At 44.3% G+C, this 27,729-nt stretch overlaps 1 long non-coding RNA gene and 7 other non-coding genes across 8 annotated transcripts; all 8 read right to left on the bottom strand.

The window, feature by feature from the left end:
• Window positions 1-17,973: 17,973 nt before the first annotated feature.
• LOC123144187 (uncharacterized) lies at window positions 17,974-20,381 on the bottom strand. Its single transcript, XR_006471330.1, has 2 exons — window positions 20,162-20,381; window positions 17,974-18,293 (listed from the first exon to the last, which is right to left on the bottom strand). It is a non-coding gene; the product is annotated as an uncharacterized lncRNA (long non-coding RNA).
• On the bottom strand, window positions 18,551-18,634 carry LOC123146549 (small nucleolar RNA SNORD34). The gene has a single exon (XR_006472800.1). It is a non-coding gene; the product is annotated as a small nucleolar RNA SNORD34 (small nucleolar RNA).
• Window positions 18,753-18,848, bottom strand: LOC123146612 (small nucleolar RNA Z43). The gene has a single exon (XR_006472826.1). It is a non-coding gene; the product is annotated as a small nucleolar RNA Z43 (small nucleolar RNA).
• LOC123146484 (small nucleolar RNA SNORD14) lies at window positions 19,085-19,205 on the bottom strand. The gene has a single exon (XR_006472747.1). It is a non-coding gene; the product is annotated as a small nucleolar RNA SNORD14 (small nucleolar RNA).
• Window positions 19,270-19,415, bottom strand: LOC123146661 (small nucleolar RNA snoR2/U65). Its single transcript, XR_006472869.1, has one exon. It is a non-coding gene; the product is annotated as a small nucleolar RNA snoR2/U65 (small nucleolar RNA).
• Window positions 19,466-19,650, bottom strand: LOC123146622 (small nucleolar RNA Z112). Its single transcript, XR_006472834.1, has one exon. It is a non-coding gene; the product is annotated as a small nucleolar RNA Z112 (small nucleolar RNA).
• Window positions 19,707-19,801, bottom strand: LOC123146633 (small nucleolar RNA Z152/R70/R12). Its single transcript, XR_006472843.1, has one exon. It is a non-coding gene; the product is annotated as a small nucleolar RNA Z152/R70/R12 (small nucleolar RNA).
• LOC123146632 (small nucleolar RNA R11/Z151) lies at window positions 20,013-20,110 on the bottom strand. The gene has a single exon (XR_006472842.1). It is a non-coding gene; the product is annotated as a small nucleolar RNA R11/Z151 (small nucleolar RNA).
• Window positions 20,382-27,729: the final 7,348 nt, after the last annotated feature.

The following is a 27,729-nucleotide window of genomic DNA, read 5'->3' as shown; positions in this document are numbered from 1 at the left end:
GCATCATGTAGCCTTGTCATGCATCATACTTGGTTGAGCATCATGTTATGTTTATGTGTTGTGAGTTTACCATGTTGTTTGCCTTTTTCCGGTTGTGCTCCTCAATAGTTCATGTTTCGTTGCGATTGTGAGGATTCGTTCGTCTACGTGGCTTCATGTTCTTCATGGACTTGATCTTCTTCCTAGCGGGATTCCAGGAAAGATGACCGTCACCTTGGATCTCACCACTATCTTTGCTATGCTAGTTGTCTCGATGCTATCGCTATGTCGCGCTACCTACCACTTGTTTATCCAGCCTCCCAAATTGCCATGATAGCCTCTAACCTTTTAACCCTTCCTAGCAAACCATTGTTTGGCTATGTTACCGCTTTGCTCAGCCGCTCTTATAGCGTTGCTAGTTGCAGGTGCAGTGGCATGTTGTTCCATGTTGGGACATGGATATCTTGGGATATCACAATATCTCTTATTTAATTAACGCATCTATATACTTGGTAAAGGGTGGAAGGCTCGGCCTTATGCCTGGTGTTTTGTTCCACTCTTGCCGCCCTAGTTTCTGTCATACCGGTGTTATGTTCCTTGATTTTGCGTCCCTAACATGGTGAGGGGTATGGGGCCCTCTTGACAGTTCGCTTTGAATAAAACTCTTCCAGCAAGGCCCAACATTGGTTTTACCATTTGCCTAATAACAACTAAAACTTGCATAGGGACTTTCCGGACCCCGAGGATTTTTTTTAATCAACCCCCCGGGCCAGTGCTCCTCCGGGTGTTGGTCCAAACCGGGTGATGTCCGGCGCCCCCTGGGCAACCAGGGTCTCAGCCAACCCGACGTCTGGCCCATCCGGTGTGCCCTGAGAACGAGATACGTGCGGCTGCTATCGGGATTTGTCGGCACATCAGGAGGTCTTGCTGGTTTTGTTTTACCATTGTTGAAATGTCTTGTGCATCGGGATTCCGAGTCTGGTCGGAGGGTCCCGCGATGGAGGATTGTCCCCGCGGATCGTGAGCTTGTCATGGGCTAAGTTGGGACACCCCTGCAGGGTCTAAACTTTTGAAAGCCGTGCCCGCGGTTATGTGGCAGATGGTTAATATCTGGTTGTAGAGGACTTGAAGTAAACTCTCTTAAAATACAACAACCGCGTGCGTAACCGTGATTGTCTCTTTTCGGGGAAGTTCGAGAGGAGTACACGGTTGGGTTATGTTTGAACGTAAGTTGTTCCGGATCACTTCTTGATCATTACTAGTTTGCGACCGTTTGCGTAGTTTCTCATCTTACTCTTGTACTCGTAAGTTAGCCACCATACAATGCTTAGTCGTTGCTGCAACCTCGCCACTTACCCCTTCCATACCCTTTAAGCTTTGCTAGTCTTGATACCCATGGTAATGGGATTGCTGAGTCCTCGTGGCTCACAATTTACTACACCAACAGTTGCAGGTATAGGTAATGCGATGATCATGATGTGAGAGCGATATTTCCTTGTCTTGGAGTTCTTCTTCTTCTTCGTTGATCTTGGGATAGGTTCCTGGTCGGCAGCCTGGGCTAGCAGGGTGGATGTCGTTTGAGTTTCTGTTTGTGTTTCATCCGTAGTCGGATGTTGTTCTCATGTATGATGTATTGATGTATTCTTGTGGCATTTGTATGCCTTTGTATGTATCCCCAACTATTATGTAATGGTACGATGTAATGATATCTACCTTGCAAAAGCGTCTCCAATATGCGCTTCTATCCTTGGTGGGACCTTCGAGTTCCTTTAGGATAGAGTCGCATATTGGGCGTGATAGTCTTGTATGCTATGTGTCTTTGCTTGTTTTATTTTGTGTTTTAAGTCATCAATCCTTGCTGGACACACCTATTTGAGAGAGAGAAAATTATGTCATGACTTGTTATAATTGCTCTCTATGCTTCACTTAAATCTTTTACGAGCTAGGACTTGCTCTAGTGCTTCACTTATATCTTTTTGAGCACGGTGTGCTTTGTTATTTTTGAAGAAATTATCTCTTGCTTCACTTAAATTATTTTGAGAGAAAGAAATTTTGTTATGTTCATGGTCTTCATTTATATTTGTTTGAGCTTATGAAAAGAACCACATGAAAATTAGTCCCAAAGTGATAGATATCCAAGAAGGATAAACTAAAGAAAATGTCATGAAGATCATTGAACAAAATAAACTTGATTCTTAGTAATAGTTTTGAGATATAATGATGTGATATGTGAGTTATGTTGATGAGTAATTATGCTTTAGTAAGAATATTGGTGTTAAGGTTTGTGATTCCCTATGGATGCACAAAAGTCAATAATCATGCAATGAAATTATATCCTACTTGTGGTGCATTATTTGGTGTTAATTATGCTTAATGCTTGCTTATGAGATTATTCGTTTCTTGGTTGGTCGCTTCTCAATCTTTTTGCTAGCCTTCATTTTGCACTAAGTATGACCTCTACTTGTGCATCCAAAATCCTTTAAACCAGTTTTGCCACATGAGTCCACTATATCTACCATGCGGTATTCTTTTGCCGTTCTAAGCAAATTTGCATGTGCCGTCTCTAATTTTAAAAATATACTTCTCTTTTGTGTGTTTGATTCGCTCGCGGAATGGTAACTGGTGGCTAATATTTTCCATGATAGATGTATTATTCTCACGATGAGTGTTTATTGACTTGTCATTGCACGAGAGTAAGGCAAAGGTTTTAGGGATGCCCAGTCCCGAAATGGAAAAATGAATTTACTTTATGTTGTCAAATAATAAATTCCTTGGAAAGTGTTGGTATGGAGGGCACCCGTGGATACGGGTAGCCATGGAAAGTGGAAGAATGGTGGAAAAAGGAATAAACTTTATTTTCTGTTTGGGAACCGCCTATGGCATATCTAGCATGGAAAGTGTTCGTAGATCTGAGTCGTTTTCGTTGGTGGGATGGATACACCTCCCAAAAAGTTTTTATCTCTATTTTTTGCTTTGAGCTCTGGCACCTCTACAAATCCCTACTTCCCTCTGTGAAGGGACTTTCTTTTACTTTATGCAATTTTTATTTTTAATTTGAGTCTCCATCTTCTCTTACAAAAATCACCAACTAGGAGGCAATATGATCGTGTTTAAGTACTGGGTGTAGTTAATATTCGAGTGTGTTTCATGAATGGATCAATGTTTGAGCATGCTGGGCTAGGGATAACTTGTTTTAGCATTGATATTTTGAAAGACATGGTTGCTTGTTGATACGCTTGAGTATCTAAATTATTATGTCAAAACTAGACTATTGCTTTGAATCACATAAAAGTCCAAATGTCCATGCTAGACAGAAAAGAATATGATATGACTTGATGAACAACACTCCACATCAAAAATTCTGTTTTTATCACTTACCTACTCGAGGGCGAGTAGGACTTAAGCTTGGGGATGCTGATACGTCTCCAACGTATCTATAATTTTTGATTGTTCCATGTTGTTTATTTATCAATCTTGGATGTTTTATCATCATTTTATAGTCATTTTATATCATTTTTTGTACTAACCTATTGACATAGTGCCAAGAGCCAGTTGCTGTTTTTTCCATGTTTTTTACATCGCAGGAAATCAATATGAAACGGAGTCCAAATGCCATGAAACTCCATGATTTTTATGAGCCAGAAGGAAGGCAATGGGCCCTGGTTGCACCCTGGGGGTGCCCCGAGGGGGGCACAACCCACCAGGGCGCGCCATGAGGCCCAGGCGCGCCCTGGTGGGTTGTGCCCACCTCTGGTGCCCCTCGGACCGCCTCTTTGCTCTATAAATACCCCAAAAATCCCAGAACCCTAGAAGCGTCGATGAAATATTCATCCAGCCGCCGCAAAGTCCAGAACCACCAGCTCCAATCTACACACCATCACGGAGGGGTTCACCACTTCCAGAGGTGCCTCCCCGATGATGCGTGAGTAGTTCTTTGTAGACCTTCGGGTCCGTAGTTAGTAGCTAGATGGCTTTCTCTCTCTCGCTGAATTATCAATACATTGGTCTCTTGGAGATCCATATGATGTAACTCTTTTGCGGTGTGTTTGTTGGGATCTGATGAACTTCGAGTTTATGATCAGTTATATCTTTTTATATCCATGAAAGTTATTTGAGTTTCTTTGATCTCTTATATGCATGATCTCTTATAGCCTCGTATTTCTTCTCCGATATGGGTTTTGTTTGGCCAACTTGATCTATTTATCTTGCAATGGGAAGAGGTGCCCGGTAGTGGGTTCGATCGTACGGTGCTTGATCCCAGTGACAGAAAGGGAACGGACATGTATGTATCGTTGCTACTAAGGATAAAAAGACAAGATCTATATCTACCGCCATATAGATAAATGGATCTTGTCTACATCATGTCATCGTTCTTATTGCATTACTCTATTTTTCCATGAACTTAATACACTAGATGCATGCTGGATAGCGGTCGATGTGTGGAGTAATAGTAGTAGATGCAGGCAGGAGTTGGTCTACTAATCTTGGACATGATGCCTATGTAATGATCATTGCCTGGATATCGTCATGATTATTTGAAGTTCTATCAATTGCCCAACAGTAATTTGTTTACCCATCGTTTGCTATTTTTTGTCGAGAGAAGCCACTAGTGAAACCTACGGCCCCCGGGTCTTCTTTCTCATATATTTGCCTTGCGATCTACTTTTCCTTTGCATTTTTATTCAGATCTATTAAACCAAAAAACACAAAAATACCTTGCTGCGTTTTATCTTTATTTATTTTATTTGGCGTTCGATCTATCAATCTACTACAATTTACCTCACGTCCGCTTGCCTATCTTGAGGCACCGTACCCTGGAAGGGATTGACAACCCCTTTAACACGTCGGGTTGCGAGATGTTGTTGTTTGTGTGCAGGTGCTGCTTACCTTGTGTTGCTTGGTTTTCCTACTGGTTTGATACCTTGGTTTCATAACTGAGGGAAATACCTTCCGTCGCTGTGCTACATCATCCCTCCCTCTCCGGGGAAATACCGACGTAGTTCCAGCTACCATCAAGGAAGAATTTATGGCGCCGTTGCCGGGGAGGATCTTCAACATAACCAGGTTCCTAATCAAAAATCTCATCTCCTTGCAATTTACATTATTTGCCATTTGCCTCTTGTTTTCCTCTCCCCCACTTCACAAAAATTTGTCATTTTATTCGCCTCTCTTTTTTCATTCGCCGTTTTCTTGCCAGATCTGTTTTTGAGTGCAATCTTATTGTGTGGTCATCATGACTCAAGAGAACACCAAATTATGTGATTTCTCAAATACCAACAACAATGATTTTATTGGCACTCCGCTTGCTCCTCCCGCCACTAGTGCGGAGACTTGTGATATTAATACTGCTTTGCTGAATCTTGTTATGAAAGACCAATTTTCCGGTACTCCTAATGAGGATGCCGCGTCCCATCTTAATACCTTCATGGATTATGCAATATGCAAAAGAAAAAAGATGTGGACAATGATGTGGTCAAGATGAAATTATTTCCGTTCTCTTTGCGTGATTCTGCAAAAATTTGGTTCTCTTCTTTGCCTTGTAATAGTATCGATTCTTGGAACAAGTGCAAAGATGCTTTTATCACTAAGTATTTTCCGGCCGCAAAAATTATTTCCCTTAGAACCCAGATCATGAATTTCAAGCAACTTGAACATGAGCATGTTGCGCAATCTTGGGAAAGGATGAAAATGATGCTAAGGAATTGCCCAACTCATGGGTTAAATCTTTGCATGATCATACAAATTTTTTATGCGGGGTTGAATTTTGTTTCTCGTAATCTTTTAGATTCCGCCGCGGGTGGAACTTTTATGGAATTTACTTTGGGTGAAGCCGCCAAATTTCTTGATAATATCATGGCAAATTATTCACAATGGCATATCGAAAGGGCTCCTACTAGTAAAAAAGTTAATTCGGTTGAAGAAATTTCTTCTTTGAGTAACAAAGTTGATGCTCTTATGAAATTGGTTGCTAGTAAAAGTGCTCCTATTGATTTTAATGATATGCCTTTGTCTACTTTGATTGAGCAAAATAATGATGCCATTGATGTGAATTTTGTCTCTCGCAATAATTTCAACAACAATGCTTATAGAGGAAATTTTACTCCTAGGCCTTTTCCTACCAATTCCTCTAATAATTATGGTAATTCCTATGGAAATCAACCTTACAATAATAATAGGAACACCTCTGATCTTGAGAATAATATTAAATAATTTATCAACACACAAAAAGATTTCAACACTTCCATAGAAGAAAAGTTGAACAAGATTGATGATTTGTCTAGAAGTGTTGATAGAATTGCTCATGATGTGGAAAATCTCAAGATGAAAATTTTTGTGCCTAAAGTTGATGAATCAATTAAATCTCTTTATGTTTCTATGGATGAAAGTAAGAAAAGAACTGCTATGCTTAGAGCTAAAAGAGAATTTTTAGAAAAAGCTTTTTCTAGTGATTATTCTTGCAAAAGTGATGAAGATCTTAAAATGATTGGTGTTTCTTCTATTGATTCCTTGTTTAGTAAAGTTAAGGGGAGGCCAAATGAGGTGCGGTTCACCCACACAATCGTGATCCAATGACGGAGAGCATGGAGAGGGCTAGATGGGCTAGTGGGCTGTTGAGGAGGGGTGCTGGGCTGCAAAGAGAAGGAGGGGTTTCGGTTAACGCGGTTAACCGTTGGGGTATCAAACGACCTCCAAATGGAACGAAATTTGACAAGCGGCCTACCGGTGATGTACCAAGGCCATTCGACAAATCTCGGCCCATTCCGAGAATGTTTTTCTCCCGCTCACGAAACAAGGTCTAGAAGGTGCAACGGGTGCATGTGAGAGTGTCGGGTGCCGAAACGGACAACGGAAGGAACTGGGAGACCCAGACGGATGCAAGTTTTGAAAAACATGCTGATGCAATGCACATGATGACATGGCAAGATGCAACACACAAGCGAATGACATGGCAACGACGGCGAATAACTGGAAGACACCTGGCGCATCGGGCTCGGGGCGTTACAACTCTCCTCCACTAACAAGAGATCTCGTCCCGAGATCTTAGGAACGAGACCGAAGAAAAGAGGATGAGGTGAAATAAGAATGCAAGAGAGAGGATGAACAAAGTTGAGAACACTCAGGTAGAAGAGAGGACGGTGTTTTATGACGAGAATGAAAAGCTCAAGAAACAAGATAGGGTCTGAAACCACTCCGGTTAGAAGAAAATAGAAAAGGAATAATAACGAAGGAATTGGGATAGCACCCCGGTTGAACATGGAATGGAATAGAACATGAACTTGACAAGATGGAACGATACTTGACGAGAGGGACAACACAACGCCTCCGGAAGAATTGAAATAGTTGAATGAAAAGAACGGAGAAGAAAATGACAACTTCCACCACGAATGAATTTGAAAGAATCCTTAGAGGGAAGGATTGAACAGAGTTGTTGAGAAAATCAACAACAAAAGAATAAGCTTGTTGTGGGCTTATGGAAAACATCTCAAAATTATGGGGTGAAAAACCGGCCACAAACAAAAATGATTGAATAGCTGAGAAGGACGAAGAAATGCAAAACTCCACTTCAAAGAATATGGAGAATTAATTGCACTTCGAGACGCAAGAGGAGAAGATACTTGAGCTCCTCCAACAAGAATCTTGATAAACACTTGAGGAATGAATTAAATCCTTACGAACCACCATGAAGAACTCCGGTAACGAAAGGATGGTGAGATAGAATTGAAGGATGAAAAGAATAAGTTTGCGACGAGAGAAGCTAGAAAAACTTGGAACTCCGGAAAAGAAAAGATGAACAACTTAGAACCGAGAATGTGATATGAAGAACAAACTCCGAAAAGAAGAGATTAAACCACTTGATGAAAGAAGAATAGGAATTATGTTATGCTTATCCTCCACCAACTAAATTGATGAGAAACAATGGATTTGCATACTACTTATTCGCGTTGGAAAAGATTAAGGGGAGATATAGCGCAAAACTTGGGAAGGTCTTCATGAACCACCGGTAGGGCTGGAAAAAACGAATGAACTGATATGATAATAAAGGAAGAGGAATTCTTGAACGAACCACCGTGAGAATTGAAGCTGATGACGAAAAGAGAATGACTCTCCGGAAAGCATTACAGACGCACGAAGATACTTGAGTGAATCAAGATGCAAGAGAACGAAGAGATCGTGAGCTGATTAAAGCATGCTTGAACGAAGCACCGGTACAAATATGGGAACGAACGAAGCTGAAAATTTGGAACGAATAAATATTCCGACATGATGACCTCCGTATAATGGAAACGGAAAACAATTCCTGAAATACTCTGGATGGGTAAGGATGGAATCGCACGATTGGAAACAATTTGAGAGGATAACATCAAGCTAGCACCACAAATCTCCGAGAACAGACAAGATTTAGAGGAAAACTCTTCTTCGGTCTTCAAATGTTGAGAATGACGACGAGGAACAACACCCAAAATTGTTGAGATACTTCGGGAGAATGAAAGCGAAGAGGTTGAGCCAACAATGAAAATGATTTGAAATCAATCTTGGAAAAGCATCTGACTGATGAAATTCATACTTACGTCAAATTTTGAATAGGATTTGAGAATAACTCCGGGAAAAATAGAAGAGTCAGGTAAGGTCCTAGGAATAAACCTGTGGGTTAGGGCCCACTGAAAAGGAACACCGTTTGGAAAGGATCAGTTGAGATATAGATGACGCACCGGAACAACTGAAAGACTTGAATGAGGTGACAACCTTGAAATAATTGAAGGCAACCATGAATCTTCTGAGATGTCTTCAACACTCCGGGACGATAAACTGGCGAGAGGCGAACGGGCAAGGGGAAGCACTAGAGTCGAGGAAAAGAATATGATCAACCACAAAAAAAACTTGAATTGGATCCACCGGAAAGAAAAGCGAGACGAACAACGATTAACTAGACGAGAATTCACCGGTTGAGACAATTGAGGAAAGACTGAAGAGGTTCCGCACGAATGAAATTGATGATCGAATAGAGGTTCAGACTCCGGGAAGAAAAAGGGTGGGAGGGCGGGAAAAACAAAGGCAACTTGGAACGGGGAACCGACGAATAACTTGAAGAGAGAAAAGCACCGGTTGAAATAATTGAGGAAAGAATGCAAAGGCTTTGCACAAGTAGGATGGATACTCGATTACGGACTCCGGCTCCAAGAAGAAAAAGGGTGGGTGGGTGGGAAAAGAAAGACAACTTCATACGGGGAAACAACATCGTTGAGAATGAACTGAGGATTGATCTCGTAAAAGATGATGAGGATCGAATGACTCCAAAAGAGTGCGCCGGATGAAAAGAGTTGACATCGCAATGAACGAAAACTAACTGCGTGATCCTAAAAAAATTAAGGGGAAGAGGAGTAGTCAAAACACCTACGTCAAGATTCCTTACCAGAGCGACGAAGGGGCCGAGGAGTAAAAAGAATAAGGAATAAGGAATGGCAAGAGCCTAAGCTTGGGGATGCCCAAGGCACCCCAAGGTAATATTCAAGGACAACCAAGCATCTAAGCTTGGGGATGCCATCCGGGGCATCCCCTCTCCTCTTCAATCCATCGGTAAATTTACTTGAGGCTATATTTTTATTCACCACATGATATGTGTTTTGCTTGGAGCGTCTTGTATGATATGAGTCCTTGCTTTTTAGTTTGCCACAATCATCCTTGCTATACACACCTTTTGAGAGGGACACGCATGAATCGTGATTTATTATAATACTCTGTGTGCTTCACTTATATCTTTTGAGCTAGGCAATTTGCTCTAGTGCTTCACTTATATCTTTTTAGAGCACGGCGGTGGCTTTATTTTATAGAAATTGTTGAACTCTCATGTTTCACTTATATTATCTTGAGAGTCTCTAAACAGCATGGTAATTTGCTTAGGTTATTAATTTAGTCCTAATATGATGGGCATCCAAGAGGGATAAAATAAAAACTTTCATATAAGAGCGTTGAATACTATGAGAAGTTTGATTACTTGCATATTGTTTTGAGATATAAAGATGGTGATATTAGAGTAATGCTAGTGAGTAATTGTGGATTGGTAGAAATACTTGTGTTAAAGTTTGTGATTCCCGTAGCATGCACGTATGGTGAACCGTTATGTGATGAAGTCAGAGCATGATTTATTGATTGATTGTCTTCCTTATGAGTGGCGGTCGGGGACGAGCGATGATATTTTCCTACCAATCTATCCCCCTAGGAGCATGCATGTAGTACTTTGTTTCGATAGCTAATAGACTTTTGCAATAAGTATGTGAGTTCTTCATGACTAATGTTGAGTCCATGGATTATACGCACTCTCACCCTTCCACCATTGCTAGCCTCTCTAGTACCGGGCAACTTTCGCCGGTGCATTACACCCACCATATACCCTTCCTAAAAACAGCCACCATACCTACCTATCATGACATTTCCATAGCCATTCCGAGATATATTGCCATGCAACTTCCACCGTTCCGTTTATTATGACACGCACCATCATTGCCATATTGTTCTCATATGCATGAGGCATTCATATACTCATATTTTGTTCTAGAATCATTGTAGTTCTTGAGTTGTAAGTAAATAAAAGTGTGATGATCATCATTATTAGAGCATTGTCCCATGTGAGGAAAGGATGATGGAAGTATGATTCCCTCACAAGTTGGGATGAGCCTCCGGACTTTACAAAAAATAAAAGAGGCCAAAAGAAGCCAAAACAAAAAAGAGAGGCCAAAGAGCCCGAAATAAAAAAATGAGAGAAAAGAGAGAAGGGACAATGCTACTATCCTTTTACCACACTTGTGCTTCAAAGTAGCACCATGATCTTCATGAAGAGTCTCCTATTTTGTCACTTTCATATACTAGTGGGAATTTTTCGTTATCGAACTTGGCTTGTATATTCCAATGATGAGCTTCCTCAAATTGCCCTAGGTCTTCGTGAGCAAGCAAGTTGGATGCACACTCAATTAGTTTCTTTTTGAGCTTTCATACACTTATAGCTCTAGTGCCTCCGTTGCATGGCAATCCCTACTCACTCACATTGATATCTATTGATGGGCATTTTCATAGCCCATTGATACGCCTAGTTGATGTGAGACTATCTCCTTCTTTTGGTCTTCTGCACAACCACCATATTCTATTCCACATATAGTGCTATATCCATGGCTCACGCTCATGCATTGCGTGAAAGTTGAAAAAGTTTGAGAATATAAAAAGTATGAAACAATTATTTGGCTTGTCATCGGGGTTGTGCATGATTTAATACTTTATGTGATGAAGATGGAGCATAGACAGACTATATGATTTTGTAAGGATAAATTTCTTTGGCCATGTTATTTTGGGAAGACACGATTGCTTTATTAGTATGCTTGAAGTATTATTGTTTTATGTCAATATTAAACTTTTGTTTTGAATCTTATGGATCTGAATATTCATGCCACAGTAAAGAAAATTACATGGATAAATATGTTAGGTAGCATTCCACATCAAAAATTCTGTTTTTATCATTTACCTAGTTGAGGACGAGTAGGAAATAAGCTTGGGGATGCTTGATACGTCTCCAACATATCTATAATTTTTTATTGTTTCATGCTATTATATTGTCTGTTTTGGATGTTTTATATGCATTAATATGATATTTATATTATTTTTGGGACTAACCTATTAACCTAGAGCCTAGTGCCAATTTCTGTTTTTCCTTGTTCTTGAGTTTTACAGAAAAGGAATATCAAACGGAGTCCAAACGGAATAAAACTTTTGCGATGATTTTTCTTGGACCAGAAGACACACGTAGGACTTGGAGATGAAGTCAGAGGAGTCCCGAGGAGGCCACAAGCCTTAGGGGCGCACCCTAGGGGGCGCCCTGAGGGCTTGTGAGCCCCTCGGAGCTCCTCCAACCCTAATTCTTGGCCTATAAATTCAAAAATATTCTCAAACAACCAGAAGTGTCTACCAAAATACTTTTTCGCCACTATAACCTTCTGTACCCATGAGATCCCATCTAGGGGCCTTTTTCGGCATCCTGCCGGAGGGGGATTCGATCATGGAGGGCTTCTACATCAACTCTATTGCCCTTCCGATGAAGTGTGAGTAGTTTACCTCAGACCTACGGGTCCATAGCTAGTAGCTAGATGGCTTATTCTCTCTCTTTGATCTTCAATATATACAATGTTCTTGGAGATCTATCTGATGTAATATTCTTCTGCGGTGTGTTTGTCGAGATCCGATGAATTGTGGATTTATGATCAGATTATGTATGAATATTTTTTGAACCTTCTCTGAATTCTTATATGCATGATTTGATATCTTTGTATTTCTCTTCGAATTATAGGTTTGGTTTGGCCAACTAGATTGGTTCTTCTTGCAATGGGAGAGGTGCTTAGTTTTGGGTTCGATCTTGCGGTGTCCTCACCAAGTGAAATAGTAGGGGTAGCGAGGCACGTATTGTATTGTTGCCATCAAGGGTAAAAAGATGGCATTTTCATCATATTGCTTGAGTTTATCCCTCTACATCATGTCATCTTACTTAAGGCGTTACTCCGTTCTTATGAACTTAATACTCTAGATGCATGCTGGCTAGCGGTTGATGTGCGGAGTAATAGTAGTAGATGCAGAATCGTTTCGGTCTACTTGACACGGACGTGATGCCTATATTCATAATCATTGCCTTGGATATCGTCATAACTTTGCGCTTTTCTATCAATTGCTCGACAGTAATTTGTTCACCCACCGTATGTTTTCTTTCAAGAGAGAAGCCTCTAGTGAAACCTATGCCCCGCGGGTCTATTTTCCACCATATATTTCCATATCTATAAACCAAAAAACCCAAAAATACCTTGCTGCAATTTATTTGTTTTTATTTTGTTTTACGTTTTAGTAATCTTTCATATATATCTTTATCAGATCTCATCCTTGCAAGTGACCGCGAAGGGATTGACACCCCTTTATCGCGTTGAGTGCAAGTGTTTGATTGTTTGTACAGGTGCATAGATTGGAGACTTGCTTGTACCTCCTTCTGGATTGATACCTTGGTTCTCAAACTGAGGGAAATACTTATCCCTACTTTGTTGCATCACCCTTTCCTCTTCAAGGAAAAACCTACGCAAGCTTAAGAAGTAGCATCACGTTAGAGCTCGCAGATTTCCAAAATAATGTGTTACCTATGTAATTCTTGAGATCATGTTGCATGGGCCCTTAAATTGGACAACACACATAGGGTTCACCCCAGTATAACAACTTACTAGACAGATTATAAGACTACAAACACAAATGACGTCATATAGACCAAGCACAAATGAATCTTACCCCTTACCGAAATCTCCCACACCTAGGAGGAATTACTCACACATCATAAGCGAGAAACCAATCACACCAGAGATTAAACCAATGAAAACCATACCGATAATACCGTGAAGGTCCACAATAAGATGAAATGGATAATTCAAATAGCTTTGATCTCCAAATGAGTATGGATAGAGTTACAACTTGTTCTCACAACTTGAAACTCCTCTTACAATAGTGAAGGATGAGATGATAATGGAGATGAAAGGACCAAAACTAAGAAGATCTCCGAAGGTTCTTCGGATCTACTCCTCTTATGTTCCAGTGAACATTTTTCTTGCCTCTCTCTCCTCCACTTGTTTCCCATCATTTGTCGGTTCCTCTTTGGCAGTGTGGCTTGTATGTCCGCCCATCCACATTTTTGTCGTCATTCAATGCAAGCAATTGGAGCTAGTGCCATCATTTTTATTCAACTTCTAAGTGCCATTGTGGAGCTCATTAACAACAGTTTGCCACTTTGCTTTTCCATTCAATTTCAACAAACAATGGGACAAAGTGAAAGGCTTCTTCTCAGTTTGTTGGTAGAAACTCGCCACCAAAGTTGCATGACTTTGTAATCCAACGCCACTTTTGTTCTGGCCAACCACTTTTCTTGGAGAAACCAACAAACTTGCTAACGTTCTCTTGGATGGTGGACAATCTATGTTGGAGAGAGTCCTCATTGTGGTCTCTATGGATAGGGTGCAACTTCACATAGTGCTTTTGGTCATGGTAGAGTTTATGGCTTTCACCAATATTTGACATCGTTTTGCTCAGTTTGACGTATAGGATCGATGCTTGTGCCCAACCAACAACACATATTTAAAGTTGTGAATGATGGAGCTCTAGGCTTGTCTATATTCTTCTTTTTAGCACATGATGTTTGCCCGGCTTCAAACAAGGAGGAATTAGTATCCCCAAGTCAAAATTTAAAGGCTCTTGACCATCATTAATCATGTTTTGCATTATTTCGTCCTAAAATATGCATCGCAATTAAACTATCATCCCTAGATTGATCTAATGGTATGTATAATAATTTAAGCAATTAAAATGTCATCCCTAGATTGATCTAATGGTTGCCCATTCAATTTCAACCAACAACGCATGATGGTGAAGTTTTTCTTCTCCAACTTCTTAACACCGTACACGCATGAGAAGGTTACAAAACAAAACATTGTTAACGACTACGCATATTCGGCAAGTGATCAACAAAATTATGCACATCCGGCAAGTGACCAACAAAAGTATGCATATCCGATGATCGACAAAACTATGCATATCCGGCTACGGAAGTAAACATATTCGGCCAAATGAACTTATTTGCTCGGTGATTTGCACACCACTAGGCCACCGTACGATGAGATGCTTCAAGTGGTTCCAATACTTCAAAACGGCCTCTTGGATGGTGTACAATCAATGGTTGAGGGACTTTGATTCACGGTTGCGGATGATCGTGTCAGAGTAGGGCGCGGAATGCTTTTGTTCATGAAACCATGTGTGAATGTTGGCCCAAAACGTTGTGCCCTTTTGCTCCGTGTCATGAATCGGACCGAGACTAGTGGCCAACCATGGATCGCACAACAGCTCGTCCTCGCGCACATTGAAGCTTTCTCCTCCACCCCTCTTCTTCAGATCACCGACAAAATCATTCGGATCATCATCCTTCTTCTGCTATTCGGCAACCCAATCTTGCTAGGATTGGGTGTAACCTGGCTACGTTTAGGTGTAGTTGCCAGATTGGGTCGAACATCTTCATGTCCGCGTCCTCATACGCTGGCTCCCTCGCTTTAGGCATAACAGTGAACCGTGTGCGGGCACCCGTCTACTCCCCGCCCGTCGGTCGTGCCAAAAAACTACGACAAAGAACAATCAAAGAAGAACAACAACACCGCATTTACGTGTACGATGAAAGGCACTGCTCAGCGATGGTTGTCACAAACAGCCTACGAAGCTCCTTGGCGGCGTAGAAGTACAGACCCTTGCAATGCTCCAGCCATGGCGGCGTTTGTACAATGGGCGACACTATTAGGGCACCGCAACCCGGTCTGTGACCTTCACCTTGTTCACGACTAGCACGCTACCACAACGTACACCACCGACATGCCCTCCATCGGCGTTCTGCTTTCTTTTCCTCCTTTGCGGCCTTCGTCGCCGAATTGATCTTCCAATGATCCTCCAGCACCTCCATCTCGACGGGCTCTCCTCCAATTCAGCGGGAGAAAAGAGAGTGCGAGACAAGGGCAAAAATTAGGTGAAGAGCAACACGATGGAAGAAGAGTGAGAATTTTTGTCGCCGCCAAAGGACATGCCCGCCTTCTTATCCGAACTCTCGCAACACCACCTCCAAAACATTCAGTTCCAATTTGTAGGAAAATTGGTCTGAACTGACAAACAATGATCGACGTTGGATGGCTTCCAACAGAGTCTACGTTAACTACATCCTTAGAGTTTTTTTTGCGAGAAAACTTTCAATTTATTCATTCTCAATCAGGACAGTACAACAAACACCAGAAATAATAAAATTTACATCCAGATCTGTAGACCATCTAGTGCCGACTAGGAACACTGAAGCAGCCGAAGGCACGCCACAATCATCGCCCCTACCTTGTCGAAGCCGGGCAAAACTTGTTTTAGTAAATAGTCAAGAAATCGTCGTGCTAAGGCCCCATAGGACCAACGCACTAAACAGCAACCGCCGCCCCTACCTTGCCGAAGGCGGGCAAAACTTGTTTTAGTAAATAGTCAAAAAATCATCATGCTAAGGCCCTATAGGACCAGCGCACTAGAACAGCAACCGCCGCTGTTGAAAAGTAGCAAGGATCCAACTTGAAACACGTGAAACGCCCCACTGACGATGCTAGACGCACCACCGGGACAAGGGCTAGGCGGAGAAAACATTATTCCATATTCATGGAGGCTCCGCCATCTCATCTTCCTGCACAAACCCTAACAAAACTCACAAGGAACATAAAGACGAAACCCTCCCACCGGAGACGAGGCTGGCCGACAGCAGTGCCGGCGTGAGGCAAAGGAAACCTAGACTTTTCTGGAGAGAGGCGGTTAACTTGCAATTCTTTCACCGTTAGAGAAGCCCTTAGAGCAACTCCAACGGGGCGACCCTAACGGACGCGCGCTTTGTCCGTTTTTCGTCCGTTTGGGTCGGCCAGGCGGACCTGCACGTCTGTATTCTCAAATGGTTCTGCTTGACCGCCCAACGGGAGGCGGACCCAAATGTGCCAACATGAAAAAAAAAACAGCTCGCAGAAATAAACATAATTAAACATTTAAACATAAGTGGTCGGTCAACCATGGGCCAAAGTCCATTTAAACCTAACTAAACATTAATTAAAACATAAAGAAAAAGTCTGCGCCCGCACGCTGCCCTAGACGTCGTCAGCCTTGCACTTGCCCTCGTCGACGTCACCATCGTCGGTGAGGTCGATAAAGACAGGAGCAGGGCCAGCCCACCCGAACGTCGTCTGGTACGCTGCCAGGGCAGCCTCCTCCGGCATCTGCTAGGGCGTCGGCATTGCGGCCAAACGCGCGCTCCTCCTTCTCCTCCTCAAGCCGCAACGCCTTCGCGTCACGTTAGCCTCCTCCTGGGCAAGCCAGTGCGCCTTCCAGCGCTGAAGGTGGGCCGCCTCCTGCGCCACCGTCACGGCGTAGTGGACAAGAGGCACGCTCACCCACTCGCGGTGCTGGCCGGTCCACGTGTAGGCCTCCTTCGGCCAAGTGGGTGGAGGCGGGGAGTGCTTCCGGCTCCGGCTCAACGGGCTGCAGAAGTGGCGAAGGCGGGGCCAAGAGCGGGGAGTGGACGGAGTCCCCCGCCGCCGACAAGGCGAGGGCTTGCTCTAGCCCATCCCAATGCGCGTCCTCCTCAAGCCGGCTAGCCTCCAGTGCGTGGCCTCCTTGGGCGGCTTACGCCGCCTCCGCCTCCATTTCCTGCGGCTCTACCGGCGAGGGCGGCGGCAGAAACAACGGCAAGACCGCGTCGACGCATACACACCGTTGCACCTCGTGTTCAAGGGCAAACCAGCCTCCTAGTTGGGAGAGTCAGGCGTACTCGAGCATCCGCCGCTGCTCCGGCGTGACTTGCGCCTGACGCCTGCGCACCTCCTCGTCGTGCGCCCACTAGGTCCGCAAAACCACCGGCACCAAGATCCGGTGCGGATCCAGGTGCCAGTGGTGCGACAACATGACATCAGGGTAGGGCAGCGGGCCGGGGGTGCTTTTGCTGCCAAAGAGGCCCATTGCTTGCTATGGTTTGCTGTCGCCGGCGAGGAAGCATGGGTGGTGGAAGGCCAGATGTGGACGAAAGTGGATGAGGTCAACCCCCACCGCACCCGTGGTTAAAAAAAGACGCTTTCACTAGCTAACTAGTGGGCCCACTGTCAGTGGTCGTCATAAATTAGACAACGAGCGGTAATTGAGGAGACGTGCGGCGCGGACCGTGCCGACACATTTCAGGCGCAACACAGATGCCATGCAAAGGAGATTTGGGTTTGGATCGACGCGTTGGGCCTCCACTGTTGTCCTCGCCGACACAAACAAACACAGGCAAACAAAATGTGTCGCCTCACTGGAGTTGCTCTTGATAATCGATTTGGAGCTATTGCAGATGACATGAAGTACGAATTTGTTCCTGTCGGCTAAAACAATCAAAACTACGGATAGTTTAGGTAAACAGGTTTTTTGTACTGTGTAAGAATTTCTAGTTTGGATCTCCTTGTCACATGATTTATGGTTCAAGCCATACTAAGGCAGGAAAATCAAATGTTACTAACCAACCAAACAGGCATTATGAAACAAAGACAAAATTCATATATCGTATTACAACAAAAACTACAGCTCTTAAAAGAACCCTTCATAACAAAGTGTTCAACCAGATGTGCAAGGCCAAGATCGCCCTGCAGCACAGATCAATTGGGCAAGTTCGGTAACAATGCCTTCCTTGGTGACATGCAGATCAAAGTCAGGGGGCCTAACTGAAGGTGCTGCAGAATACAGATACTATGTCAATTTTGTCAGGTAGCTTGGATAAGTTAATTCAGTTATGATCGTAATCAACATAGCAGAGCAAAAGTAGATGCTGTAATTGCCAGCAGCTCGGGCCAAAGACTATTTGTTCAAGTAATCACAGTTAGATCATTTGAACTATGCACATCATCCAGCATCATAAGAACAAAATGAAATAGTAAACAAAAAAAAGATGTTTCATTTCAAAAGACAACACTTTTTTTGGTCTTCTTATTCATCCTCAGATGTTGCATGAGCTTCTCATAAGTTTTGATCAAACAATGTAGGCAATACAGTTCGCAACTCATCATAGGTAAGAAGACAAAAAAATTGAAACAACATAATATGTTTTACAGAAAAAAAAACAAGACATCCACCAAACATCAAACAAAATGAATATGGTTCAGAACAAAAAAGAAGGAAAACATGTATTCAGAGGACTCAGAATATGGGTGGTGATATAGCAGTATGGTCGGCAAGGCAAACAAATGCCAGTTACGACGAACGAGACCAAATATCAATCTTCACCGCCCTCATTCATCTTAACATCCACGAGGGTAAAAATAGTTCATTCGTTGTGTATAAAACCCTGCAGCCAGCTGGGATTTCATGGTTCTACCATTCATTCATATCTCTCTGCGGCACTATGCACACCTCTATCTCAGTAAACATACATAACAAATTATTTGTTCTCTACAACATATACCAGATTAAAACCAAGATCCTACAGAAGCCACCAAAAAACATGATTAAATATAGGAAATCAACATGGCTCAGACATCCAAGGAAGGAATTAGCAGCATTAGCTCTCAAGCCTGGCAGGGCGAAAGCTCTTAGGCACCAACTGCGAATGTTTTGAGAAACAAGCCTAAGTTTTATCATCATCACCATTGATTTACACCAATTACAAAACACCTACAGCAACTAGTACTATATTATGGTTATGCAAGCGCAAAATGTAATCACAAAAAACGGCTCTGTGTACCAACTGATTTGCAGCCACAGGTTCCTATCAAATGTGAAAAGTCCAAGAACTCTCTCTCGGCACAATGTAGCATCGCCGGTCAAGGCTGCAGCTACCGGAGACGTGGCATCGGGCCCAACAAAAAACACCAAAAGGTTAGGTTAAGAGAAAGAAGTAATAACCGAAATCCCTCAGAGAACCGTTTAAAATCACGCACACAGCTGAATCAAGCTGGTGCAAACGGGTATTTCCATCCCAGACCAAACCACAGAGGTTATGATAAGAGGATGGGCACTTGCAGCGGCAGAGAAACAGCCGCTTTTTACAGTGTCATACGGCACTTCCTATGGTCGAGAGCTCTTCACCGAGAGAGATGAATCCAAGAAACGAACGAAAACGTGCGAGGGATGAACAATGTAAAAAGGGCGATGCTCAGTGGAAAGAGAAGTCGTTTTTGGTTTGAAAGCTCACGATGACAGATGCCACCACTGCCGAAAAACCTATATGAATCATCATCGCGTCGCATCTCAGGAAAACCAAGAAGAAAAGAGAAAGCGAGGACGGAAACATCGGAATAAAAAGGCCTCCATCGTGTGTAAGAGCATGATTCGATCAGCGGCGGATGAATCCGCCACACCGATATTTTGAGATGAACCATCACGAGCCAACCTACTTCGATAAACGAAAAGAAATCACCAGAGAAGGCAAGGAGTCGGCAACCGAATCGGGGGGAAAGCTTCAGCGTGTGTAACAACATGAATCGATCAACGGCGGACGAATCCGCCTCACCGAAATCCGCTAAGATCCTCGGACCTGAATCATCACAAGCAATCCCCCTATCATACACCAAGAAAATACGAAGATGGATAAACGGAAGTATACCATGGATAAAGGTTGGGAAAGAAGTCGAGGCAGATTGCGGCTAGGGTTTCAGGGCTGGGATTTGACGTTTGCTCTCGTTCTGGCCAGTATATATAGGGGCAGAAATAGATCTAGGTTTCCCTTCGAGGCCGTGCAAGACGAAGAGAGATCTTCGTGCGTGCGCCGGGGTCGTGTTGCGGGAGAGTCGGACCGATTTAGATTTAATACGGCCCGTGGGTGGTTAGGGTGTGTGTTCGGTTTGGAGATGGGCTTGAGCTAATTATGCTGGGCCCGTGGGTTTGGGGGTTGGGCTTGACCTAATTATGTGGATAATATTCTATTGCCTCCTGAAAGTGCAGGGCAGTGTCGCGGCCAAATCCTATTCGGCGCCGAATATAGGCCAGTTGGTAGCGGGCGCACACCCCCCGATCTCCTCCCATCGAAGCTATATGGGCCGGCCTTTTACCCTATTATTATTTCTGAAAACGCAAAGCAAAACAAAAGAACGCACTGGGATTCAAACAGCCAACCTCCTGCTTTGTCATACACTGCACTAACCACCACGCCACCACGCCCAATGTGATTACATGTATGTTTCTCATTCTTTTCTTCCATGTGCTTTTCTTTTTTCATTTTTCATTTTTCCATTTTCCATTTTTCTTCATTCCTTTTTCTTTTTTCTTTTTTTCTGGTTCAATGCAAAATCGATGAGCTTTTTCTCAAATTCGATGAACTTTATATTTTAAATTTGGTGAACTTTTTCTCAAATTCGATGAACTTTTTTCAAACTCGATGAATTTTTTTGAAACTCGATGAACTTTTTCTCAAATTCGATGAACTTTTTTCAAACTTGATGAATTTTTTTGAAACTCGGTGAACTTTTTTTCAATCTCGATGAACTTTTTTCAAACTAGATTAACTTTTTTCTCAACTTCGTTCAAACTCGATGAACTGTTTTGAAGCTCGATAAACTTTTTTTCAAACTCGATGAAATTTTTTCAAATTCGTGAACTTTTTTTTATCAACAGTGATGAACTTTTTTCAAATCCGTGAACTTTTTTTAAAATCCGGTGAACTTTTTTCAATTTTTTGAACCTTTTTTTATCAAAACCGATTTAACTTTTTTCAAATCCGTGAACTTTTTCAAATCAGGTGAACTTTTTTCGAATCCGTAATTTTTTTTAAAAAAAAATGATGATTTTTATTTTGATAATTTGTGAACATTTCTTTGAAATCCGCGACCTCTTGTAAAAAGCGATGAATTTTTTAAAAAATCGTGAATTTCTTGTTCAAATTTCCGTTCCCTTTTTCCAAATATTTTGTACTGGGGCTTAAACACGGGTAAAATAGATCTGTTTTCGTACAAAAGACAACAATGGTATCCTGGTGCAGTGGTTGAAGCGCCAAGTCTGTAATCAATGGCATGTGGGCTCGAATTCCTTGTGCTACGTATGTTCTTTGGCAATTTTATTTTTGAGCGTTTTTTGTGCATCTGACGCGATCGTTGCTGGGCCGGCCCAGTACCGCGCTCCTTCGAGCGCCCGCTACCTTACGCGGCGCAGAGGGCGCCGAAGAGGAGTACTCGGTGTCGCGAGATGTGTCTGGGCTCCATTGCAGTGTCGTGAGATGTGTCTGGGCTCTCCAAGATCATGATCTGGTCGAAACACTTAATAGTACTGTTGAACCTGACGCAAAAAGGTGGGTGTTTGCACTACATGACATGCTATCAAGTGAAGAGTTCACTCAGACAGTCGTCACGCTCTGGTCGATTTGGTTTGCAAAGAGACACGCATTGCATGAGCCATATTCTGGTGTTTGCACATGTTCTTTGGCAATTTTATTTTTGAGCGTTTTTTGTGCATCTGACGCGATCGTTGCTGGGCCGGCCCAGTACCGCGCTCCTTCGAGCGCCCGCTACCTTACGCGGCGCAGAGGGCGCCGAAGAGGAGTACTCAGTGTCGCGAGATGTGTCTGGGCTCCATTGCAGTGTCGCGAGATGTGTCTGGGCTCTCCAAGATCATGATCTGGTCGAAACACTTAATAGTACTGTTGAACCTGACGCAAAAAGGTGGGTGTTTGCACTACATGACATGCTATCAAGTGAAGAGTTCACTCAGACAGTCGTCACGCTCTGGTCGATTTGGTTTGCAAAGAGACACGCATTGCATGAGCACATATTCAGAGTCCCAAGCGACCCATAATTTCATCATGAAATATCTGAGAGAGTTGAAGGATTGCAAACCAAAGACATCTACTCCATGGGCAGTGCCTGAGCAGCGGCAGCATCGGCTTGAGGCATGGAGTCCACCGCCACCTGGTGTGTGAAGATTAAAGTGGACGGGGCTGTGGCGCGTCAGCTAAACGAAGGCGCTTTCAGTGCAGTTTGCAGGGACTCAGCTGGTATGTTTCTGGGCGCTTCATCTATACGGTGCAGGGGTATATCTGGTCCGGCAATACTTGAGGCTCTGGCATGTCGCGAAGGTTTGGCACTGGCCAATGATCTTGGCTTTTCTGTCGAACCAAAATAGCCCTAATGGATCGACATGAATGTATAGTAATAAGTGATGCAACAAGTGTACAACCTCTTTGCCGTAGCCGTGTTGACCTCAGCATCATTGGGTTGGTCGCTGAAGCAGTTGAGGCAGAGGTGGCTGTCGGAGGTGTGGAGGAAGATCTGAGGAATCTATAGACGACGTCCAGGGCACTGCTCTGTTGTGATGGATCGTTCTGTCGTTGGAGCAGCCACGGTGAGCCATAAGACGTCAAGTCTGAAGCAGCACAAGACAGACATTGTCAATCTCAAGTGGGATTCTAATAGCATCTCCAATAGATGATGTAAAATAGATATAAAATTTACATCACCAAAAACCACCTGACTACAACAGATAAGGTAAAAACTGTTGACTCTGAACTTAACTGTCGAAACTAAAATTTGCTGTGGAATCTGAATGTTACTATCGAAACTGAACGCAATGGTAGCAGAGAGGCACTTGACATGTAGTTTAGGGAGGGCCTGTTGTTCATCTTCAACCTGCACCCCCCTGAGCCGCCAGCCACCACCGGCCGAACCGCCGGCCCCAGCGCCGCCTCGCCGCCGGTCCGCCGCCGCCCCGGCCAGCCCTATAGGCCCCCCGCCCCCACCCTAAACCCTAATATAGATAGTGGGGTACCTCTCCGGCGAGCCCCCGTCCCTGCTGCGTGTGGTTCTTCCTTAACTCCGGCGAGACCCCACCCCCTGAAAATCGACTGACCCAAAAGTCGATTCAGTCGACTGAAGTGTAGCTAAATCGAAGCAGAGCAGTAGCACGAGCGAGGGGGAGAGTAGCAGCAGCAGCGCGAGCGAGAGCCGGAGCAGCAGCAGCTGGGCGAGCGAGCGATCGAGCGAGAGCCGGAGCAGCGGCAGCAGCGCGAGCGAGCGAGCGAGAGCCGGAGCAGCAGCAGCTGGGCGAGCGAGCGATCGAGCAAGAGCCGGAGCAGCAGCAGCAGATCCGGCTGGTATGGCCGCTGCCGCCGAAGGGGCCTCGCACTGGGGGAGAGCCGCCGTGGAGATGTCGCCCGTGGCGCCGACTTCAAGGTAGCCGCTCCAAGGGGGTGCGGGATGGAGCACCGTCGGCGCCGGGAGGTCGAGCTAAGGAGAAGGTGCGATGCGATGAGTGTACAACCTCTTTGGTGGCGCCGAGTAGGCCTCGGCTTCGTCCGAGGAGTCGGTGAGGATGCTGCGGTTCCGGTGGAGCAGGTTAAGGGGGCGCTGTGGGGATGGAGCCGCCGTGATAGACGAGCGATCGTCGGAGCAGCTCCTTCGAGGTGGAGGACGGGGCGGCTGAACCGACGGGACGACGAGATGGACGACGGATCCTCATCTGGGGAGGTGGATGAGGGACGTCGAGCTGTTGTGGTGGACGACGTCGTCGGGGAAGAGGCTTCGGCTGGGCAGCGGTGAGGTGGCGGACGGAGGAGGGTGGGGTTTTGCGGCTGGAGCGGAGAGGTTATGGCGGCCTGGGATTTCGAATGGCAAAAAGGAGACGATGGGAGGGGGTGAACCATGACTTAGGGACGCGCTTGTCCAAAATATAGGGTGTGTTACAAAAGTACCCCGCACCGATTTGCACTAGCGGCCCTTTTGGCTCAGGGTTAGAAGGGGGATTTCGCGTGTCGGGATTTGGCAGCTGGAGGGAGTTTTCGCGCGCGTTGTAGTTTCGGGATAGCAAGGCGCGGGTTGTGAAGGCGCCAGTTTTGGGAGCACGATATCTGAATTTTCAGGATATAACAAGGCACGGGTTGAATTTTAGGGACAAGCCTAACGTGTAATATTGTACTTGTACGTACCAAATCAATTCGCACTTCCCTCAACCAAAAAGAAAACAAAAAAATAAAACTATTCACACCACACAAAGAGAGAGTCTTGCCCCGTTTTACTATAAAAATGCTATTTAAAGCTACTCATACCAACAATTTAGTGCAATTAAATGCTATTCGGTAGTATGAATCCATGTTATGTCCAATTAAATTTTTTCGCTTGCTGTATAATGCATGTAACCTACTCATACCAACATTTTAGTGCATTCCAAATGTCTATACTACCGCTGCAATTCGAACTGAATTTGAATTCGTTTCTCTATTTCAATAACAAATCTACAATCATGATTGTTGCCAACTTCAACCATCATTCGTGTATTACCTTAATAACACACCACATGATTACTATAGAGATAGATATGAACTATGTGTACTACATGAACTCGAATTCTATTTTTTGAATACAATTGATGTTGATTCCAAATAATAGTACATTTGATGTACTAACTATATATTCATAATCTAAACCATGTTCCATACGTGTACACCGTGTTTATCACACATAGTATAGTGCCCCGCCCCCTACATTATGACAAGTATTTAGACCTGAGCTGCAAAAGCCACACATTAACCCAAATTATGATCAATGTTCTATATGTTATACGTAGTACTAGCAAGATGCCCATGCGTTCCACAGAACATCAACATGATCAAGGGGAGGCCTAATTTGCAAATATGGAGAGGGGTGTGGGTATCTTTTTTCAAAATTGCCATATTTTCCTTCCTATCCGTCAGATATAAATCGGACGGCTTATATTGCAGGATGGCACCATCATCAACAACTCCATTTTTTTATAAGAGTAGAGATAAATATATTATATGTAGTATAACATGTTCATAACCACACCATGTGTATCACCGTTATATATATTCACACATGCGTCGGTTTAAAATACTATGATAAATTCTTCAAATATCCGAATTCGCTTTTTATAATGAAGTATGATCTCTATTCGTCTTTTACACCCACACAATCCTCTTATCTTTGTAGCTAGCTAGCGCTAACTTTCTCTCGTGCATGCAGACGCCCGCATCCCTCTAACCCTCCCTCAGCATTCTCTAGCTCCATCGCGCAAATTCGTCTTTTCACTTTAGGTCGTTCACCCACGGTGTGTGTAGGCCCCCCAGCTCCTTCTTTATGGCACACATCGATCGATATGCCTCTCTAGCCAGGTGTGCCTAGCACAAAACACAAGCTTCCCCTCTTCTCTTATCACCATCCATGCCTCACTCCCACCACTCTTTTCATCGACCTCGTACTCGCACACTTCTCCCCCCTCGATATAGTATGAATCTCGCACCACCTCCTAGATGCATCTCCCCCTCTCTCTATCCTTCTCCCCGTGCCTCATTTGCTTCTAACACACACATGCATGTATACCGATCGATCTCCCAACATATACCTAGGTCGACTTTAACTATTCCCTCCCCCATCGATCGACGTACCTCACAAGTTATGTCTCTCCTTTCTCTGACAAAGGACAATTGATCTTCCTATGTAGTTATGTCTGCTTACCACATCCATATTGCCCCCCATCATTCGTGCATGCCTCCTGACCCGTCTCTCACACGCACGTGCACAGACAGGCATCCATCCCCTCTCTTATTGATATTGCAGGCGTGCCCTCCGGTTGTCTAGCAATCCTATCCCACCATTTGTTAGAAGCAACTCCACTACCACCCCCTCCAACACTCTAGCTCTGTCTCTCTCCCAACCTTATTCCTCTCCTGCACATATGCATGGATGCCGATCGATCTCCCTTATTACATGAGGTAGATCGATATCCCTTAATACATGAGGTAGGCCTCTCTCCTCCTCCACACATATACCAGCCATTGTACCTCTATAGTTAATTAGGCCTCCCTCCCCCCCCCCACCACACACCGATAGTCGAGCGCTGTAGGTAGGTATCCATGCCACAGAGACAAACCACACATGTCCCCTCTCTCGTTCTAGTAGGCTAGCCACTCTATATCTTTAACATGGGCACACACAAATTCGATGGCACTCTTTATCGACCGCGCGCGCACACACACACATCATCCCTCTCTTCAATTCTATGGACACCTCAAGTCGATGATACCTCCACTCTCTTCTCGTGGATCACCCCCTCTATATATATGATATATCCAGGACTCTATTTCACACACATTGTGTTGGGGAACGTAGTAATTTCAAAAAAATTCCTACGCACACGCAAGATCATGGTGATGCATAGCAACGAGAGGGGAGAGTGTTGTCCACGTACCCTCGTAGACCGAAAGCGGAAGCGTTAGCACAACGCGGTTGATGTAGTCGTACGTCTTCATGATCCGACCGATCAAGTACCGAACGCACGGCACCTCCGAGTTCAGCACACGTTCAGCCCGATGACGTCCCTCGAACTCCGATCCAGGCGAGTGTTGAGGGAGAGTTTCGTCAGCACGACGGCGTGGTGACGATGATGATGTTCTACCGACGCAGGGCTTCGCCTAAGCACCGCTACAGTATTATCGAGGTGGACTATGGTGGAGGGGGGCACCGCACATGGCTAAAAGATCAAACGATCAATTGTTGTGTCTAGGGTGCCCCCTGCCCCTATATATAAAGGAGCAAGGGGGGAGGTGCGGCTGGCCAGGAGGAGGCGCGCCAGGAGGAGTCCTACTCCCACCGGGAGTAGGACTCCCTCCCTTCCTTGTTGGACTAGGAGAGGAGAGGGAAGGAGAGAGGGGGAAAGGAAGGGGGGGCACCCCCCTCCTTGTCCAATTCGGACTTGGGGGGAGGGGCGCGCGGCTGCCCCTTGGCCGCCTCTCCTCTTCCACCAATTGGGCCCATGAGGCCCAACAGCCTCCGGGGGGGTTCCGGTAACCCCCGGTACTCCGGTATATATCCGATAACCCCCGGAACCATTCCAGTGTCCGAATATAGTCATCCAATATATCAATCTTCATGTCTCGACCATTTCGAGACTCCACGTCATGTCCCCGATCTCATCCGGGACTCCGAACTACCTTCAGTACATCAAAACACATAAACTCATAATATAACCATCATCGAACTTTAAGTGTGCGGACCCTACGGGTTCGAGAACTATGTAGACATGACCGAGACACGTCTCTGGTCAATAACCAATAGCGGAACCTGGATGCTCATATTGGCTCCTACATATTCTACGAAGATCTTTATCGGTCAGAGCGCATAACAACATACGTTGTTCCCTTTGTCATCGGTATGTTACTTGCCCGAGATTCGA

Source organism: Triticum aestivum, chromosome 6D (genome assembly GCF_018294505.1).
Source record: "Triticum aestivum cultivar Chinese Spring chromosome 6D, IWGSC CS RefSeq v2.1, whole genome shotgun sequence".
Classification (NCBI taxonomy): domain Eukaryota; kingdom Viridiplantae; phylum Streptophyta; class Magnoliopsida; order Poales; family Poaceae; genus Triticum; species Triticum aestivum.
The sequence above is the reverse complement of the archived record's forward strand: the minus strand, read 5'-3'. Positions and strand labels throughout refer to the sequence as shown.